Here is an 8,312-nt window from a genome sequence, read left to right as displayed (position 1 = left end):
TAAGTACATACATATAAGTTTTTTCTTTAAAAGTGCATAAGGTATGAAGAAAAAAATATTGTTTGATATGTGCGAGTGTTATAATTTCTTACTTGTGAATGTTTGAAGTACTTGATTAATTTTTTAAATGTTTAATATTGTTGAATGTAAAATAAAATATTTGTTACTAAAAGTTGTAGTTCAGTTGTCACAATCCGGGGACGATTTGCCACCGGGTGGTGACATGCATATATTAAAATGCACACATATCATTACCTTGCAGTGTCGAAGCAACATAACTGAGCACAACCTCTAATCCATTCGCGGTGTTGGTATTGTCACAACGGCATGTTGGGTTGACACCGCAACGGTGTGCAACATAATTGACACCGCACCGTGTCAATTTGACACCAAACCGGTAGAGTCATATATAGACACCGGCATGGTGTCAATTCGGTGTCATTTTTTCTGTGAGTGTGGCGACTCTCCCTGTAATCCAACGCTGACAGGCGTACTGTGATAAACAAACAAACATACATACATCGATCGACCTGTTCACTCTCATTCATGTGACTAATTATGATAGTGGATGAACATGCATTTCCTGTGATTTAAGTGGAATATTCAGTCATTTCTGACGAGTGAGTGAGAAATTCGCACTGCGAATGAAGGGATTTCTCACTCGTTCATCTTTCACCCTATGCATGATACAAGCATGGGGCGAGGTAACGTAAGAAATGAAGTCGGATGAAGTGAAATGAAATGAAGTTGAGGGTAAATGACTGAATTTGAATGAAAATCCGCAGTCAGAAATTGGGACGATTGAACTTTGAATGAATATTGAAGTTTTTTGAACAGGTACATTTGTACTCACTAATTTGTAACACTTTTGATGAATGTGAATCTATTTCGCTGTGTCCACTCCCTCTAGACTCTTCCCCTATTAAAGTCAGAGCTCATGAGGTAGCGAGAGTAATTAGAAAACTAAATAAGAAAAAGTCCAACTGTCCGAATTTAGTCCCTACTGAGCTTATAAAGTACGCTTCGAATTTCTTGGGCCCTTTAATAGCCATTATCCTCAATGAATCTTTTGCAACTTTTACTGTCCCTGATTGTTGGAAAATCGGTTTCGTCACCCCCTTACTCAAGAAAGTAACTTGTTCATCACTTGATGACGTCCGTGCGATAACTCAAACTGACGTATTTTCAAAAATTGCAGAGAGTTTTATGTTTGACAGGATTTATTCTCAAATAATTGATAAAATCAACGTTAACCAATTTGGTGCTTTAAAAAAATCGTCTACTGCGCATTATTTAATTCAAATTAACCATTTTATTTTAAAATCAATCGAAATTCCTGGCGCTACAGTTTTAATTGCTGCTATTGATAGTCTCAAAGCATTCGATTTAGTTGACCACTCGTTGTTGGCCGCACTTCTTGTTGATCTTGGTGTACACGACATTCATATTTTATGGTTATTATCCTTCTTAAAATTTCGTAAGCAGATTGTTAAGTTTGAAAAGTCGTTTTCAAATCCCAAGAGATTAACATGCGGTACACCAGCCGGTACCAAACTAGCTGCTCTTCTGTTTATTATCTTAATTAATCCGATTCTGAATGCATTAAAAATCAAATTACTTGATATTAACCCCAATTTTTGTATAGCTGGATACATTGATGATTTGGTTATTGCTGAAAGAGTTATTGGTAATGCACCCAAATTGCAATCTGCACTCAATATTTTGAGTGAAGAGTGTAAGGCAGTTAAAATAACGCCCAATCCTCGTAAATGTGAAATATTGGTAGTTAATTTTGGTGGAAGAAGAGTTAATTTTCCTACTAAGTCCTTTTGTATTGATTCAGTTCCTATACCCGTTGTAAAGAGCTTAAAAATTTTAGGGGTGACTTTTTGCCCAAATTTTAGTTGGGATAGTCATATAAAAACATTGTTGCGAAAGCAAACTCTAAATTATTTCAGTTAAGAAAATTATTCAATGCTGGCTTCTCCAGTAAAGAATTATTAATAGCTTACGGTGCATATATTCGGTGTAATCTTGAGTATTGTTCAGTTGTGTTTGGCTCTGGCTTGAACCAGAAATTAGTTTACAAAATTGAAAGTGTTCAGAAAAAAGCTTTAAGTATAATTTTCCGAAAACGAGTTGATCATTTAAATTATGTTGAATGCATGCAGGAAGCTGAGTTGATAACTTTAAATGAAAGGAGAGAATTGGCTCTTAATAAATTTGCTTACAAATTATTTTTTGGTAGGTATAGGCACTTTTTGCCGCAATTCCAGCGTGCTTCGTGCAGTGGTGTGTCATTGAGGTCAAACAAGGATTTACTATTTCAACCGGTAATTAAGTCGTCAAAATTTAAAAATTCCCCCATTAATATGATAATCAGCAAAATCAATGACGAATGGAAATCAAAATCCACGGTTTTTGGCTTGTCATTTGAAGCTCTAACAAATTTGATAGATTATAGCTAACTTTATACAAACTAAGAGTAGATAATGTCTTACGTACATATATATTGTTAAGTTAAATATAGTAATTTAGCCCTTAGTTATTGTTATTTAATCATTTAAAGTAAGTTATTTCTGTTTGTAAGCTCACGAAAATAGGCTAGTGTGCTATGCTAAAATTTCTTTTTGTGCATTCCCTAGTACTAGTAAATGAGGGTAATAAAGGCTATTATTATTATTATTATTATTAGGTACATAAATATTTATGTATGAGACTAACTTCAGATAAACCGGTACATGGTGTTGGACTCATTGTCGAAAAACGAAAACGCTCTTACACGTGACGAATATATTCAAAAAATAATGTATGCGTGTTGGAGCATTTTTTCTCAAGGTGCCCCAAATTTTTCATATCGCCCCAAATCCGTCGCCTACGGACTTTTGCTTTTGACCCCTTAAACAAGGGCACAACTGTCGATTTCGACCTTTATTGCAATTAGCAATTGTTCAACTACTCACTACGTATGTAGACCATATCAGAAATTGGAGTAAATGGAACTGATAATAATGGAGAAAATTAGCATTATAGGTACTTCGTTAAAACTGCTATCAAAATCGATCTCCCTACAAAGTACCCTTAGTACTTGACCTAGAAGGTTCTACGAAACGCATTCGAAGAAGGTACATACGGTTCCCGTAGAGATTTAGAGGTAGAAAGATACCATTGAATTAGCAAGGAAGCTATATCCAAAAAACAAAAACATTGTCAAAATTGTCAGGTAAGTGGCATTATCAATTTCAGCCTAGGTGGCCAATCCTCTCAGGCATTGTGGGCGATGCAAAATAAGGAAAGCATGCCAAGTTTGAAAGAAATCAGCGAGAGCTCAAGGGATGTGGTTGAGGGCAAAATGAGATTTTTTTATTGAAATTGAATAGATATTTATTTAAATGAAATTCTGTCAATTTAAGTGATGGACAAAGCAAGGCTGAAGTTACATATTTGAGTAATTGCATTTCTCACGATTTATTTCGGATTTCGAGTCAATTCACTACTGAAAATTCGCATGTTTAGTAACTTTTGAAAAAACAAAAGTTCGCAAAAAAAGTGCTGAAAAAAATACATTTGCAAACTTGAGTTTCTGCAAGGATAGTATTTATGTGTGGTTGATGTTTTTATTATAATTTTGTTGCGAAATTTGTTACGTGATGAATACCCCTAATATTAATACATACCTTGTAAAAGTCCTCGCAAGGAGGGAACGATTCATCGATGGAGGATTCAAAATTATGGACAGCTTCTTTCATACACGTCAAATTACTTGCACACGGCTCCTGATCACTAGTTTTTACGGTTTCTTGCCGAAGTATAGTTTTGTACCCGATGCTAAACAATACCACGGACATGGTGACGAATATGGTCCAACTTTTCATGGTGAACGTGATTTAGTTAACTTTGAGAATAATTGGTATGTATTTTACTGTCGATATTTTCAGAGATGTTGAGATTCTGCTGGATCACTGTCAACTGAGCTAAGATTTCTGAGCATCTGCCCTTTTATTACTTGAGAATGTAGACGAATGTGTCCCAAGTTGAGGAGTGGACAATCTTATTATTTACATAGGACTAGATGTCTCATACCGGCCCATCCTTAATTAAATATTTGTCCGTTTTAGGAATTTATTTTATTATTCTGAACAACAACTTTGAATTAGTTGGTGACTTGATTAATAAAATCGAGGTGAGTTTTTAAGCTAGTTTCGATAAATACGAATCTTCCTGGAGGCTTGTTAACCTTGAATTCTGCTCTATTTAAAACTGTCAAAATCTGGATGTGTTTATTTTAAGGATGTGTCACCTATTTTCATGTTTAGGTACTTGACTCACTAATTGTAAGATTCCTTTAGTAGGTTTCAAGATTGCACATGGCTGGATTTAGACTGCACGTACAGAATAGAAGAAAGAGCTTAAAATAATCTTGCCTTTGTTTGTCTTTCCAGGGTTTTGAAAATTCAGGGCTTTATGCACTTAGCTGATCCTGAGTAAACAGTTGACGGTGTCCATACCAAATAGATAAGCTTCAGCAGCTGGATTTTAGATTCTTGAATTTCCGTAAAAAATACATCACAGGGCATGAAACTAGTGTAATAGAAGACAAATTTTGAAAAAAGTTGCCCCCAACAATCAGCTATGGCCATTATTGTGAGTTTGGGGAGGGGTCCGTAGTACAGAGATTTCCTCGTCACCTTTTGGGTTAGGAAGCTGAAATTTCGGATTCTATACTGTCTTGAGTGTCTCTAGGCGGAATTTTTCGGCGTTAAGGTCTCATGTCGAAAACAACCTTAAAACAGGTCATCTTTGGACAGCTCAATTTTCCCATGTTGTTATATATGCAACGTCAAGTCTCACATAGCCCCATGAATGGGGTATCGTTGGAAAGGTCTCGACAAGTAGAGTAAGAATATATCTACTTTGTGGGGTGTAGGACCACCCCCTGTTGTTTTAAAGGTGGAAGAGATTTTTGAGTTTTCGTCGGTATTTTGCTATGTTAGCTCCCAATCTACGCCTGTGTTAAATGTTGTATACGAAAATTCGGAACATTCTTTGATTTTTGGAAAATCAGGGGGTGGTCCTAGACCCCACAAAGTATATATATTCTTACTCAACTTGTCGAGACCTTTCCGACGATACCCAATTCATGGGGCTATGTGAGACTTGACGTTGCATATATGACCACATGGGAAAATTGAGCTGTCCAAAGATGACCTATTTTTAGGTTGTTTTCGACATGAGACCTTAACGCCGAAACATGCCGCCTAGAGACACTCAAGACGGTATAGAATCCGGAATTTCAGCTTCCTAACCCAAAAGGTGACGAGGAAATCTCTGTACTACGGACCCCTCCCCAAACTCACAATAATGGCCATAGCTGATTGTTGGGGGCAAATTTTTTCAAAATTTGTCTTTTATTACACAAATTTCATGCCCTGTGATGTATTTTTTACGAAAATTCAAGAATCTAAAATCAAGCTGCCGAAGCTTATCTATTTGGTATGGACACCGTCAGTTGGTTTTATGGATTCTTTGGGTGTGGCATGGTGTATGGGTTTAACTGAGTTTTTGGATTTTATTTTGGCTTATGACTTATGCATATTAGATTTGAAAGGAATTTTTTTAGGGTCTTTGAATTTCATTCAGTTTTACTGTTTTTTTGTTTGTTTTTAGTTTTATTAGGGTTTTATAGGGTTCGTTATGAATTTATTTGTTTAATCGTTTTTTCTTGGACTTATTGAGTTTTACTGCGTTTCTTGCAACAAATGCAACCATTCTGAGATTTGTCTAAAAAAAATTTGGAAACATAAGCCGAAATGTGTGACAACATATTCATATGTACATCTGAAAACTTCGAACTATATGACATACACTGATACATTCGCTCAATTTTAGAAATTATGTGTGTAGCTTTGAGAAAATTGGGTATATATAACTTTTCTGTTCTATTTTCAGAGGTGGTAAGACTGGGCTGGGTCAGTGTCAACTGGGATGGAATGTTTGAAGATGCATCTTTTTATTTGTTTGACAAATAAAAATGCTTACACAATTACACAGTTCTGTGCAATAAGATCAGATCCTTTTAGATGCGTTTCCTGTCCAACAGGGTCCAATACCAACCATACATATTTATCTGAGCGATACCTAATCTCTAATATGGTCAAAGTAAACACATTCTTAATGGTCTCTCTGCTCTGGGAATTGATTGATACATATGTATGTAGGACTCGTTGACTCATCTTATCTTATTTTACTGCATAAACGACAATAAAAAGCTTTTACATCTTAAAGTGACAAACTAACAACATTTCCACATGTTCTGGTTCCTATAATATTTCTGCGAAGATCGGAATTAGCTATGAATTTTGAATTTCTGAGATTTGTCTAAAAGAATTTTGGAAACATAAGCCGAAATGTGTGACAACATATTCACATGTACATCTGAAAACTTCGAACTATATGACATAAACTGATACGTTCCCTAAAGAGGTGGGTGTGCCGAAATATGCTCATAAATGGTGGGAGAGCAAGATCGAGCGACTGAAAACTGGAAAAACTTTACAAAATTTAATTTGTTTTAAATAAAGATGTGTGTATGTACATATATGTATGTGTTGTAGCTGGCATAAAAAATATGACTTGAGGAGCCTCAATCTAAGAACTAACTAGGTTAAAATTTATCTTCCATCCACAATCAGGAGAACATAATCTCCTCATTCAAACTAATCTAATCTAGTTGTCTGGTCTCTCAATTACATCCTGTGACTGAGACACCCTTATCTCTAGGAAGAATTACTCCTTCCTATGTCTGCTAATGTCTTCCCGAGTTCTTGGTGGCCAACCAAGAAATCGAGTGAATTAAATATTCATCAATATTTATTTTGAAGGCCATCGGAATCCTGGTCGTTGATCAGACGAGCCAAGGTGGGGATGTTACAATATAAAAACATTTGTTGACCCTTTGACCTATGCCTGACCAGAAGCAAGATCCCATAGCTTCAGTTCAATCTGGTTGTTTTTAAAAAAGTTGAAAATATATGTATGACGGGTCTCTGAACATGATGCCTTCACCGCTACCCCAGTCAAATTGTTCACATGCTTTTTACACACTTAAACTTGGGTCATAAATACATACATATATTTATTTCGATGGTCTGCCTTATCATAAGTACAAAAAAAACACTATGAATTGATAACGTGAATTTGTGCTACTGTCTGCCTGTGAAATGGACTGTATTATCGACAGGCTATTTGCCATCTGTAACAATTATAACGCGAATTTCGTTAAACCTGCAAAAGTGAAATCTAACACATCCGGCTACGCAATAAAATACGGAGTGCAGCCATAAAATTGGCTGCTCGCGACCTGCATCTACGTTGCCACGACGAGGATCTGGCCGAGAAAGGGGACACCCTTCCAGCCACTCCCCCCTTCGGAGGACGCTCCACAAGCTATGTCTCGACGATCATCATTACTCTACCGGCAGAATCAAGACCACTACATCGACAATGTTTTCCGTCACACCCCTCCGCCCGCAATCGTTCTGTTTCCAGATTGATGGTGGTGGATGATCCCAAATTCTCCCTGCTGAAAGCCACCCATTCTCATCATCATCATAGTTTATCCCAATCAAGTGTCGACAAGTTTCAGCTCGACTCCGGATGTGACGTCACCCAGCCTGTTTTCCCATTCCAAGTCTGCTGTGAAGCTATAGTCCTTTAGCTACTTGACGACCCAAACGTCCTGAACTCCTTTACCATGATGTGCACACCCACCTTCAGCTTGACTCAGCATGCTTCTGTTATGAACCACATTTTTTGTAGTGACTATTTGTTTTATTTCAGTCATCCAACATATTTACTTTAGCAAACGTTATTATTTTCCATGCACCTTGTATGATCTTGACCATTTATTGTAAACCAAGCGTCTCAATGTTCAAACTGTTTAATGAATTCGTAAAAATTGTACCCTCATGGGCCCGAAGTGGCCTCGATAGGGGTCCAATAAATCTTATCTTATCTTATGTGGCTTTGTCAACCGAAACCTGTGATGATAAAGAATGAAACATATTTTTATCCATCCATTTCCATATTTTAGGATTATTATGTACAATATTTAAAAAATCAATTCCCTGGTTGGCTGCATTATATGTTTGTGTAACTTTGTCTGTCGTTGGACAGTATCCTTTGCCTTTAACAACGTCCATACATCCTTAATAAAACCCACCAACACTCATTTAATATTGTACATGTGTAAAACCCTATGAGGTTTGTTAATATACGTATGTATGTAAAAGCCATTAAAACCTAATCAACTC

The sequence above is a fragment of the Folsomia candida genome, unplaced genomic scaffold (genome assembly GCF_002217175.1).
Source record: "Folsomia candida strain VU population unplaced genomic scaffold, ASM221717v1 Fcan01_Sc016, whole genome shotgun sequence".
NCBI classification, from domain to species: domain Eukaryota; kingdom Metazoa; phylum Arthropoda; class Collembola; order Entomobryomorpha; family Isotomidae; genus Folsomia; species Folsomia candida.
The sequence above is the reverse complement of the archived record's forward strand: the minus strand, read 5'-3'. Positions refer to the sequence as shown.